General features: G+C 44.4%; 1 protein-coding gene across 2 annotated transcripts in view; it reads right to left on the bottom strand.

Annotated features, from left to right (window-relative positions):
• EVC2 (EvC ciliary complex subunit 2) overlaps positions 1-13833 on the bottom strand; it is a 167990-nt gene that overhangs the window by 152728 nt on the left and 1429 nt on the right. The gene's annotated exons all lie outside the window — the stretch shown is intronic.

Here is a 13833-nt window from a genome sequence, read left to right as displayed (position 1 = left end):
TAGACAGGTTTTGTCTACGGATTTGTAGGTCAGACACAGTATCTTGAATCTGATTCTGGACTGGATAGGAAGCCAGTGGAGGGATTCTAGGAGGGGATCTGCCGTGGTGGCGGGATGGGAGCAGTGGATAATTCTGGCTGCCGCATTAATGATGGACTGCAGTGGGGCTATTGGGGTCATAGGGAGACCAGACAGAAGGGCATTGTATTAGTCAAGGCGGGAAATTATGAGGGCATGGATGAGGAGTTTGGTGGTGGCAGAGGTCAGGAAAGAGCGAAATTTACAGATGTTACGAAGGTGGAAGTTGCAGGACTTTGTGAGGTTTTGGATGTGGGAAGTGAAGGAGAGTGCGGAGTCCAGGGTGACACCCAGACAGCGGGCTTGAGAGATAGGGCGAATGGTAGTGTGGTGAACAGTGACAAGCACATCTGGGAGGTTCATGGATGGCCGGGTGGGAAGATCATAAATTCCGTTTTGTCTAGATTTAGTTTTAGGGAGCTAGCGGACATCCAGAAGGAGATGGCTGATAGGCAGGAGGAGACCTTGTCCATGGTAGTGGTGGATATGTCAGGGGTGTGGAGGTAGATCTGGGTATCATCTGCATACAGATGATAGTTAAAACCCATGGAGATGATAACCTTGCCAATGGAGGATGTGTATAGGGTGAACAGTAGGGGGCCAAGGACCGAACCTTGGGGGACTCCCACCGAGAGGTGGTTGGGGGTGGACGAGGACTCATTAAAGGTAGTCGTGAAGGAGCGGTTGGAGAGGTAGGATGAAAGCCAGGACAGGGCGAGATCGTGAATGCCCAAGGACTGGAGGAGTAGGGGATGATCTACTGTGTCAAAAGGTGCTGAAAGGTCAAGGAGGAGGAGAATGGAGTATTTCATTCATATAGAAAAATACTGACTGTGTTGAGGGCTAGGCTTTGTAAAAAGAATATTGCATTTCTCTATGTTTTCCTTCTATCCTGTGCAAGAGTTCAGGTCCACTTTAAGACATTTTAGGCACACTATTTTCACCGCATAAATATAGATGGTCAGTAATTACACACAGATTATGTTTTATGATGGTTTTAGACATAAACATCCTTTAGCAGTTTTGTATCAGGACTGCAAACCACATTTCCAATGTCACTCAGGCCAGAAAATTGGACTTTAATTATCACAATCTGCAGCATCTCCCCTGTCTAATATTCCCAGATTTAGGGCTCCGGCTGATACCTGAGCGGGCCGCAGGAAGGGGGGAGGCTGGATGGCAATTACTGTAGATAAAAATCTCAGAATACATTATAAACTCCGCATTTTTTATAAGCTCATAGCCAGCGAGACATTTATACAATAGCAATTCCCAAAGCAAGAGTCATTTCCCAGAGACCAGAAAACTCATTTCACAAGCAATTACTTACTCAAACTAAATATGAAATCTAAAATAGTGTCCATGAATTGTATCCGCCTCCAGGAAAATATGTGCCGGTGATACAGACATGAAACTCATTCCGGGCGCTCTGTGGCGCAGGGGCCTGGGCAGATGGATGGCGGGGAGAATGGGACTGCTGACTAGATCTAACACATTCTACCATCAACTGGAATACACCTCCCATGATAAAATGTGATATATACAGCCAAGCTTCCAGCGCACAGAGTCTCTATCCAACTAAAACTAACAACAAACGAAACAATTTTTCGATGGCCATTTGATTGATATTATAACCAATATAACAATTGATCTAATTCCCTTAAAGTGACCCCGAAGCAAACGAAAGTGCCCTCAGGAGGTATTTTCCTCAGGAGGAGGAAGCCTCTGGATCTCTAAGTGTACCCGAGCCGAAGTCCAGGTAGAAAATCAGATATTTACCTAAAGAGAGGGAAGCCTAAGGATCTTATTGAGGCTTCCCTCGGTGGTCTTCTGAGCACCCCCACCCCAAAGATTAGCGACAAGGCATTATTGCGAATCCTATCGGGACTGCGTGGCTCCTCCTCCACATTTATGGCCATGTAGTAGACACTCGAGCCTGCCTGCGCATGTGCGGCAAGCACGGGAAGGCTCGAGCTTTTAATGCACGGCCATGAATGTGGAAGAGAGGCCACGATGTGGAGGGGGGCACGCTCAACAACGGGGGGCTGTCGACATCTGAGGGAGGCCTCAATAGGATCCAGAGGCTTCCCTCTCTTCATGGTAAGTATCTGATTTTGATCCCGAGCTTCGGCTTGAATACGCTTTAAAAAAGAACTTTAACCAAGGATTAAACTTCATTACAATCAGTACCCCCTTTCCCACGAGAAATCTTTACTTTTTCTCAAATAAATCATCAGGGGGTCTGTATGGCTGATCATGTGGTGAAACCCCTCCCACAGTATGATGTCACCTAGGTCCTGACATCACACTGGGGGAGCCTTGATGCATTGTGGAAAATATTGGCTGTTTCCAACTGCCAAGTGTAAGGAATCGCTCTGCGCATACTGGTGGGCGGATGTCTCGCTCCTCACGGCCGCAGTATGGTCTGAGGCAGCGACAGAGGTAGTGTCAGCTGACAGGATAGTCAGCTGACACTTAGGCAGGGGTTTATGTAATAAATATAATGGATGTTGACCCTGGCTGGGATTGAATCCTGGTCTCTCACATCAGAGGCAACGCTCTAAACCACTATGCTATAGCTGACACACAGTCAGGATGTTTTGCTGGTTAGTACTGGTTAGTCAGCTGACATGTATTGCCACTTGGGTCAGCTGATCTCTCTGTCAGCTGACACTTAAACAGGATTAATGCCTGTGTGTGATTGGCTGTTGTGTGCATGTGGCCGGCCACTGATTGGATGCTATCAGTATTTAAACCTTGCTGTGACAGTTGCATATTGCCTGTGATAGCTCTAGCTTGCTGGTTGCTCTGTATACAGGGAGTGCAGAATTATTAGGCAAGTTGTATTGTTGAGGAATAATTTTATTATTTAACAACAACCATGTTCTCAATGAACCCAAAAAACTCATTAATATCAAAGCTGAATATTTTTGAAAGTAGTTTTTAGTTTTAGCTATTTTAGGGGGATATCTGTGTGTGCAGGTGACTATTACTGTGCATAAGTATTAGGCAACTTAACAAAAAACATATATATACCCATTTCAATTATTTATTTTTACCAGTGAAACCAATATAACATCTCAACATTCACAAATATACATTTCTGACATTCAAAAACAAAATCAAATCAGTGACCAATATAGCCACCTTTCTTTGCAAGGATACTCAAAAGCCTGCCATCCATGGATTCTGTCAGTGTTTTGATCTGTTCACCATCAACATTGCGTGCAGCAGCAACCACAGCCTCCCAGACACTGTTCAGAGAGGTGTACTGTTTTCCCTCCTTGTTAATCTCACATTTTATGATGGACCACAGGTTCTCAATGGGGGTTCAGATCAGGTGAACAAGGAGGCCATGTCATTAGTTTTTCTTCTTTTATACCCTTTCTTGCCAGCCACGCTGTGGAGTACTTGGACGCGTGTGATGGAGCATTGTCCTGCATGAAAATCATGTTTTTCTTGAAGGATGCAGACTTCTTCCTGTACCACTGCTTGAAGAAGGTGTCTTCCAGAAACTGGCAGTAGGACTGGGAGTTGAACTTGGCTCCATCCTCAACCCGAAAAGGCCCCACAAGCTCATCTTTGATGATACCAGCCCAAACCAGTACTCCACCTCCACCTTGCTGGCGTCTGAGTCGGACTGGAGCTCTCTGCCCTTTACCAATCCAGCCACGGGCCCAACAGTCTGGCCCATCAAGACTCACTCTCATTTCATCAGTCCATAAAACCTTAGAAAAATCCGTCTTGAGATATTTCTTGGCCCAGTCTTGACGTTTCAGCTTGTGTGTCTTGTTCAGTGGTGGTCGTCTTTCAGCCTTTCTTACCTTGGCCATGTCTCTGAGTATTGCACACCTTGTGCTTTTGGGCACTCCAGTGATGTTGCAGCTCTGAAATATGGCCAAACTGGTGGCAAGTGGCATCTTGGCAGCTGCACGCTTGACTTTTTGCAGTTCATTGGCAGTTATTTTGCGCCTTTGTTTTTCCACACGCTTCTTGCGACCCTGTTGACTATTTTGAATGAAACGCTTGATTGTTCGATGATCACGCTTCAGAAGCTTTGCAATTTTAAGAGTGCTGCATCCCTCTGCAAGATATCTTTGACTTGTATGAGCCTGTCAAGTCCTTCTTTTGACCCATTTTGCCAAAGGAAAGGAAGTTGCCTAATAATTATGCACACCTGATATAGGGTGTTGATGTCATTAGACCACACCCGTTCTCATTACAGAGATGCACATCACCTAATATGCTTAATTGGTAGTAGGCTTTTGAGCCTATACAGCTTGGAGTAAGACAACATGCATAAAGAGGATGATGTGGTCAAAATACTCATTTGCCTAATAATTCTGCACTCCCTGTACCTGCTCTTGTTATATTGGATTATCTGGATTTCGACCTCTGCTTGTTTACTGGACCTCCCTTGTCTGCTGCCTGAACCAACCTATTGCCTGGATTGACCTCGGATACGTTCTTTGACCTCTCGTCTGCCTAGCCCTCCTGTACTGCGATATCTGTGTTTACCCGTGTATGACCCTGAACTGTTGCTGGACTTTGCTACTCTGTGTTCTTATTTAGGCCTGGAAGTTTATATGCTCACCCTGCATTCAGCTCCAATACTTTGCACACTAAAGGCTTGGGTGTAACCGGTCGGGTAGGTGTTGTCTTCTCGCCTCTCGTTCAAGCGTCCCGCGCCACATAGGGTGAAGCGTGTGGAGATAGATTGGAGCATTGGAGCTGATTCATGAGTGGATATTCCTACAGGCCTGACACCAAGCAAGCAATATCTCCATCTGTGCATAGAACTCTCAGTAACGAATATTCCGTACAGATCATCTGGCAAAACTAAAGAGTAACTGTGACCAAGGACTGAACTGCATTCCAATCAGTAGATTATGCCCCCTTTCCCTTTTCTCGAATGGATCATCAGGAGGTCTGTATGGCTGATATTGTGGTGAACCCCCCACCCCCACACACTGATGAGGACTCATACTTCTGTTATCTGCAGTGGTTCTGATATCTATTCACTTAATAAGTAAACAAATTGTGTTTGTGGTAGCTGGAGAGCACTTGGCAGTGACATACACTGTGTTTACTCCATGCACTGCAGCCAGACAACCATCTTTCTGCAGGCCTTTGTTATTTTTATGCTGGAAGTGTCGGGGTTTTTTTTAACTAATAAAAAGCACCTAAATAAAATATATACTGAATAGTCATTTGCTCTGTAATCACTTTGATATAAGCGCAATGGACTTGTTTACAGTTAAGCCCTCATGGTGGGTGTTTCAACCTAACTGGGCTGCCCAGTGTTACAGTGGATATACAACACATCAACATTTGTAAAGTGCTTTTTTCCCATAGGACTCAAAGTGCATAAATATGTCTCAGATCAATACAGGGTTGCAGGCTGGTCTGTGTTAAAGAGGAAATAGTCAGGTGTTCATAAATGCCAGACTAAACAATTAGCTTCTCAGATTGGACCTTAAGTGTACCTCAGATGGTGAATAAAAGAAAAATATATGTATATCTGGGGCTTTCTCCAGCCTCCTCTGGCATGAACCCTCCCTCGTCATCCTCAGTCACCGCCTGGTTCGGCACAGGTGCAGTCCGGCACACTCCCTTGTTGCGCTCTCGTCGAGCGTTCTGCGCATCGGCAGGAATGCACCAGCCTGGACACATATGCGCAGTTGGCCCCAGATTGCAGAAGAATCGGGAGGCGACTGAGGACTATGAGGGAGTGATCCAGAGGGTGCTGCAGGAAGATAAACATGCATCAATTTTATTGGAATTCCACGTGAAAGACAAATATAAAGTGGTGTACACATGAGAAGTGGATCGAAAATCATACATCATTCCAAACATTTTTTTTTACAAATAAATAACTGCAAAGTGGGGTGTGCATAATTATTCGGCCCCCTGAGTCAATACTTTGTAGAACCACCTTTTGCTGCAATTACAGCTGCCAGTCTTTTCGGGTATGTCTCTACCAGCTTCTTTGCAAAACAGCTCCAGCTCAGTCAGATTAGATGGACAGCGTTTGTGAACAACAGTTTTCAGATCTTGCCACAGATTCTCGATTGGATTTAGATCTGGACTTTAACTGGGCCATTCTAACACATAGATATGTTTTGTTTTAAAGAGAATCTGTATTGTTAAAATCGCACAAAAGTAAACATACCAGTGCGTTAGGGGACATCTCCTATTACCCTCTGTCACAATTTCGCCGCTCCTCACCGCATTAAAAGTGGTTAAAAACAGTTTTAAAAAGTTTGTTTATAAACAAACAAAATGGCCACCAAAACAGGAAGTAGATTGATGTACAGTATGTTCACACATAGAAAATACATTCATACACAAGCAGGCTGTATACACCCTTCCTTTTGAATCTCAAGAGATCATTTGTATGTTTCTTTCCCCCTGCAGCTATCTTCCACTGAAGTGTCAGGCTGTTTCTTCCTGCAGAGTGCAGACAGCTCTGCCTGTATGTAATTCCTCAGTATGTGAAAGCCCAGCCAGCTCAGAGGAGGATTTATCCAGCTTGTAAAAGATAAGAGAGAAGAGAGAAGCTGCCCTAATCTAAATAATACACAGGCAGTGTGCAGAGAGGGGCCTGGAAGGGGGAGTTCATAGCAGAACCACAACACTGAAGAACTTGGCAGCCTTTCAGACACAGGCTGACAAGTCTGACAAGAGAGAGATAAGTTGATTTATTACAGAGATGGTGATAGTAGAACGTGCTGCAGTAAGCCAGAGCACATTAGAATAGCTTTTGGAACTTGTAGGATGATAAAAAACAGGATGCAATTTTTGTTACGGAGTCTCTTTAACCACTTGAGGACCGTGGGCTTTACCCCCCTTAAAGAGAACCCGAGGTGTGTTTAAAGATTGTTATCTGCATACAGAGGCTGGATCTGCCTATACAGCCCAGCCTCTGTTGCTATCCCAAACTCCACTAAGGTCCCCCTGCACTCTGCAATCCCTCATAAATTATAGCCGTGCTATAAGGCTGTGTTAACATCTGTAGTGTCAGTCTCAGCTGCTCCCCCACCTCCTGCATAGCTCCAGTCCCTGCCCCCGTCCCTTCCCTCCAATCAGCAGGGAGGGAAGGGATGCAGGCGGCGGGGAGAGCAGCAGACTGACACTGTAGAGATAAACACAGCCAGCTCTGACAAGCTGTTTGTCAGCAGCGCCGGCTGTGATTTATGAGGGATTGCAGAGTGCAGGGGGACCTTAGGAGGGTTTGGGATAGCAACAGAGGCTGGGCTGTATAGACAGATCCAGCCTCTGTATGCAGATAATATTCTTCAAACCCACCTCGGGTTCTCTTTAAGGACCAGGCACTTTTTTTCCATTCAGACCACTGCAGCTTTCACGGTTTATTGCTCGCTCATACAACCTACCACCTAAATGAATTTTGGCTCCTTTTCTTGTCACTAATAAAGCTTTCTTTTAGTGCTATTTGATTGGTGCTGCGATTTTTACTTTTTATTATATTCATCAAAAAAGACATGAATTTTGGCAAAAAAATGATTTTTTTAATTTTCTGTGCTGAAATTTTTCAAATAAAGTAAAATTTCTGTATACATGCAGCGCGAAAAATGTGGACAAACATGTTTTTGATAAGAAAAAAACCCATTCAGCCTATATTTATTGTTTTGGGTAAAAGTTATAGCGTTTACGAACTATGGTGCAAAAAGTGAATTTTCCCATTTTCCAGCATCTCTGCCTTTTCTGACCACCTAACATGTTTCATGAGGGGCTAGAATTCCAGGATAGTATAAATACCCCCCAAATGACCCCATTTTGGAAAGAAGACATCCCAAAGTATTCACTGAGAGGCATAGTGAGTTCATAGAAGATATTATTTTTTGTCACAAGTAAGCGGAAAATGACACTTTGTGACAAAAAAAAAAAAAAAGTTTCCATTTCTTCTAACTTGCGAAAAAAAAATGAAATCTGCCACGGACTCACTATGCTCCTCTCTGAATACCTTGAAGTGTCTACTTTCCAAAATGGAGTCATTTGATGGGTGTGTTTACTGTCCTGACATTTTGGGGGGTGCTAAATTGTAAGCACCCCTGTAAAGCCTAAAGGTGCTCATTGGACTTTGGGCCCCTTAGCGCAGTTAGGCTGCAAAAAAGTGCCACACATGTGGTATTGCCGTACTCAGGAGAAGTAGTATAATGTGTTTTGTGGTGTATTTTTACACATACCCATGCTGGGTGGGAGAATATCTCTGTAAATGACAATTGTTTGATTTTTTTTTTACACACAATTGTCCATTTACAGAGATATTTCTCCCACTCAGCATGGGTATGTGTAAAAATACACCCCAAAACACATTATACTACTTCTCCTGAGTACGGCGATACCACTTTTTTGCACCCTAACTGCGCTCAGGGGCCCAAAGTCCAATGAGTACCTTTAGGATTTCACAGGTCATTTTTGTTTCAAGACTACTCCTCACGGTTTAGGGCCCCTAAAATGCCAGGGCAGTATAGGAACCCCACTAATGACCCCATTTTAGAAAGAAGACACCCCAAGGTATTCCGTTAGGAGTATGGTGAGTTCATAGAAGATTTTATTTTTTTGTCACAAGTTAGCGAAAATTGATTTTAATTGTTTTTTTTTTTCACAAAGTGTCATTTTCCGCTTACTTGTGACAAAAAATAAAATCTTCTATGAACTCACCATACTCCTAACGGAATACCTTTGGGTGTCTTCTTTCTAGAATGGGGTCATTTGTGGGGTTCCTATACTGCCCTGGCATTTTAGGGGCCCTAAACCGTGAGGAGTAGTCTTGAAACCAAATGTCGCAAAATGACCTGTGAAATCCTAAAGGTACTCATTGGACTTTGGGCCCCTTAGCGTACTTAGGGTATAAAAAAGTGCCACACATGTGGTACCGCCATACTCAGGAGAAGTAGTATAATGTGTTTTAGGGTGTATTTTTACACATACCCATGCTGGGTGGGAGAAATATCTCTGTAAATGACAATTGTTTGATTTTTTTTTTTACACACAATTGTCCATTTACAGAGAGATTTCTCCCACCCACCATGGGTATGTGTAAAAATACACCCCAAAACACATTATACTACTTCTCCTGAGTACGGCGGTACCACATGTGTGACACTTTTTTGCAGCCTAGGTGCGCTAAGGGGCCCAACGACCTATTCACGGGTCATTTTGAGGCATTTGTTTTCTAGACTACTCCTCACGGTTTAGGGCCCCTAAAATGCCAGGGCAGTATAGGAACCCCACAAGTGACCCCATTTTAGAATGAAGACACCCCAAGGTATTCCGTTAGGTGTAAGGCGAGTTCATAGAAGATTTTATTTTTTGTCACAAGTTAGTGAAAAATGACACTTTGTGAAAAAAAACAAAACAATAAAAACCAATTTCCGCTAACTTTTGACAAAAAATAAAATCTTCTATGAACTTGTCATACACCTAACAGAATACCTTGGGTGTCTTTTTTTCTAAAATGGGGTCACTTGTGGGGTTCCTATACCGCCCTAGCATTTTAGGGGCCCAAAACCGTGAGTAGTCTGGAAACCAAATGTCTCAAAATGACTGTTTAGGGGTATAAGCATCTGCAAATTTTGATGACAGGTGGTCTATGAGGGGGCGAATTTTGTGGAACCGGTCATAAGCAGGATGGCCTTTTAGATGACAGGTTGTATTGGGCCTGATCTGATGGATGGGAGTGCTAGGGGGGTGACAGGAGGTGATTGATGGGTGTCTCAGGGGGTGGTTAGAGGGGAAAATAGATGCAATCAATGCACTGGGGAGGTGATCGGAAGGGGGTCTGAGGGGGATCTGAGGGTTTGGCCGAGTGATCAGGAGCCCACATGGGGCAAATTAGGGCCTGATCTGATGGGTAGGTGTGCTAGGGGGTGACAGGAGGTGATTGATGGGTGTCTCAAGGTGTGATTAGAGGGGGGAATAGATGCAAGCAATGCACTGGCGAGGTGATCAGGGCTGGGGTCTGAGGGCGTTCTAAAGGTGTGGGCGGGTGATTGAGTGCCCTAGGGGAAGATAGGGGTCTAATCTGATAGGTAGCAGTGACAGGGGGTGATTGATGGGTAATTAGTGGGTGTTTAGGGTAGAGAACAGATGTAAACACTGCACTTGGGAGGTGATCTGACGTCGGATCTGCGGGCGATCTATTGGTGTGGGTGGGTGATCAGATTGCCCGCAAGGGGCAGGTTAGGGGCTGCATGATGGGTGGCAGTGACAGGGGGTGATTGATGGGTGATTGACAGGTGATCAGGGGGATAGATGCATACAGTACACAGGGGGGGGGTCTGGGGAGAATCTGAGGGGTGGGGGGTGATCAGGAGGGAGCAGGGGACAGTTTAGGGCATAAAAAAAATAGCGTTGACAGATAGTGACAGGGAGCGATTGATGGTGACTAGGGGGGTGATTGGGTGCAAACAGTGGTCTGGGGGGTGGGCAGGGGGGGGGGGGGGGGTCCTGAGGGGTGCTGTGGGCGATCAGGGGGGGTAAATCAGTGTGCTTGGGTACAGACTAGGGTGGCTGCAGCCTGCCCTGGTGGTCCCTCGGACACTGGGACCACCAGGGCAGGAGGCAGCCTGTATAATACACTTTGTATACATTACAAAGTGTATTATACACTTTGTATGCGGCGATCCGGGTGCTAGTAACCCGCCGGCACTTCCGAACGGCCGGCGGGTTACAGCGCGAGGTGGGCGCCGCCCATGCCCGTACAAGGACTGCCGCTTCTGTGCATGCGGCGGTCCTTGCGGGATCCACTTGCCGGCCGCCTCTGTGCAGTGGGCGGTCGGCAAGTGGTTAAACCATTCCATTGTTGCCCTGGTTTTATATTTAGGGTCGTTGTCCTGCTGGAAGGTGAACCTATGCCACAGTCTCAAGTCTTTTGCAGTCTCCAAGAGGTTTTCTTCCAAGTTTGCCCTGTATTTGGCTCCATCCATCTTCCCATCAACTCTGACCAGCTTCCCTGTCCCTGCTGAAGAGAAGCATCCCCAGAGCATGATGCTGACACCACCATATTTGACAGTGGGGATGGTGTGTTCAGAGTGATGTGCAGTGTTAGTTTTCTGCCACACATAGCGTTTTGCATTTTGGCCAAAAAATTCCATTTTGGTCTCATCTGACCAGAGCACCTTCTTCCACATGGTTGCTGTGTCCCCCACATGGCTTGTGGCAAACTGCAAACGGGACTTCTTATGCTTTCTGTTAACAATGGCTTTCTTCTTGCCACTCTTCCATAAAGGCCAACTTTGTACAGTGCATGACTAATAGTTGTCCTATGGACAGAGTCTCCCACCTGAGCTGTAAATCTTTGCAGCTCTATCAGAGTCACCATGGGCCTCTTGACTGCATTTCTGATCAGCGCTCTCCTTGTTCGGCCTGTGAGTTTAGGTGGATGGCCTTGTCTTGGTAGGTTTACAGTTGTGCCATACTCCTTCCATTTCTGAATGATCGCTTGAACAGTGCTCTGTGGGATGTTCAAGGCTTTGGAAATCTTTTTGTAGTCTAAGCCTGCTTTAAATTTCTCAATAACTTGATCCCTGACCTGTCTGGTGTGTTCTTTGGACTTCACAGTGTTGTTGCTTTCAATATTCTCTTAGACAACCGCTGAGGCCCTCACAGAGCAGCTGTATTTGTACTGACATTAGCTTACACACAGGTGCACTCTATTTAGTCATTAGCACTCATCAGGCAACTGACTGCACTCAGATCAAAGGGGGCTGAATAATTATGCACACACCACTTTGCAGTTATTTATTTGTAAAAAATGTTTGGAATGATGTATGATTTTCGATCTGCTTCTCACATGTACACCACCTTGTATTGGTCTTTCATGAGGAATTCCAATAAAATTGATTCATGTTTGTGGCAGTAATATGACAAAATATGGAAAACTTCAAGGGGGCCGAATACGTTTGCAACCCACTGTATATATTATTATTTTTTCTTTTATTCAGCTTCTCATGTTTTCTTTAGCGGGAGACAGGAGTGGCCCAGAGAGACGTTGAGGGGAGCGGCCTTAAGGGGAAGCCACAGGTAGGTATAAAACCTGAGACTTATTTTTACCACCTCCATATAGCAGAGGGTCAGGCAGGTTTTGAATACTGTACTATGAGCAGATTGTGTAGGGAAACTAATACTACATGGAGGTGGTAATAATAATAAAGGCAAAACGTTTTTATCTGGCTGAGAAAACACTGCTCAAAGAGTCATTACTTTTGTTTGTTTTGCAGCTCAACAAAGCATTTTTTAGATTAGGCTGTCATGTCTGCTGTTTAGAATTCACTCTTAAACATTCCAATCTAAAAATAACAATACCACACTATGTTCTATTTGCCATTAGTATTCCACATACAATTAATTGTCTCACAAGTATATTTTCACCTTGGGTTTGCAACCACACTATTATATAGGAAAGGAAGCGAAAATAAACATATAAATTTATGAATTGTATTTGATTTACAAAAGGTAAATATAAAATAGAGTTTCTTATTGTTACATTCAGTTTAAAGGAAACCAGAGCTTCTGCAAGTAAAAAGTTTTATACATCCCTGGGGCTTCCTCCATCTCCATCCGCTCGGGTCGCTCCCATGCTGCCGTCCTCCGCTGCCCGCAGCTTTTGGAACCGGGTCCTGTGACGTCTGTCAGTCGCGGCCAGTCTGATGTAACAGAAGTGCGCTCTTTGCGTATTTCTCCAGCAGCCGCTAGATAGATACGTAGAGGTCGCGCTTCTCTTGCGCAGACTGACCATGACTGACAGAAGTGAAAGGACCCTGTGCCTGTCCTCAACGATCCTCCATTGCCCCCGCGCAGCTTAGTTTTGGTTTTGCCCTAGCCACGCATACACTTCTTTGTGTTCCCTTTCGGCAATAGCATACTGCGCAGGCGTAGAACGCTGTGCCTGTAAAGAATCCCCATGAAGAGATGGACTAGTCCAAAACCGAATGGTTCTGTTAGATTTTAATTGCTTACTCTTTTCGCTGGAGTGGTCCATTAAGACTGAATTCTAAACAGCAGCAGTGACAAATCCCATGATGGCTTAAAGGGGCACTTTAGCGAAAAACTGTACAATTTAAAATATGTGTAACCATATACAAATAAGAAGTACATTTTTTCCAGAGTAAAACGAGCCATAACTTACTTTTCTCCTATAATGCTGTCACTTACAGTAGGCAGTAGAAATCTGACAGAAGTGACAGGTTTTGGACTAGTCCATATCTTTATAAGGGATTCTCAGCAAGGCTTTTATTCTTTATAAAGATATTCCCTAAAAAGGATTTAAACAATGATGCTGGCCAGCTTCCCTGCTCCCTACACAGTTTTTGTGTCAGTTGGACAGAGCAACTGCCATTCACTAAGTGCTTTTGAAAATATATCCCTGAGAATCCCCTATAAAGAGATGGACTAGTCCAAAACCTGTCACTTCTGTCAGATTTCTACTACCTACTGTAAGTGACAGCAACATAGGAGAAAAGTAATTTATGGCTCATTTTACTCTGGAAAAAATGTACTTCTTATCTGTGTATGTTTGCACATATTTTAAAGTTTACAGTTTTTCGCTGTAGTGCCCCTTTAACTGTTGAGATAAACATGGCTTAACTGATGACATAAGCATAGTTACATGTAGTATTGGCCCTACTAATTGACTGAAGTCCCTTTCTATTTTCCAGTATAGCAACAAAACTTGTTATCTATGCAAATGAGCTTGTGGAACAGCTCATCAAATTCAGCGTATTATTATTT

Source organism: Hyperolius riggenbachi, chromosome 1 (genome assembly GCF_040937935.1).
Source record: "Hyperolius riggenbachi isolate aHypRig1 chromosome 1, aHypRig1.pri, whole genome shotgun sequence".
Classification (NCBI taxonomy): domain Eukaryota; kingdom Metazoa; phylum Chordata; class Amphibia; order Anura; family Hyperoliidae; genus Hyperolius; species Hyperolius riggenbachi.
Note: the sequence above shows the minus strand (reverse complement) of the source record. Positions and strands in the feature narration are given on the sequence as shown.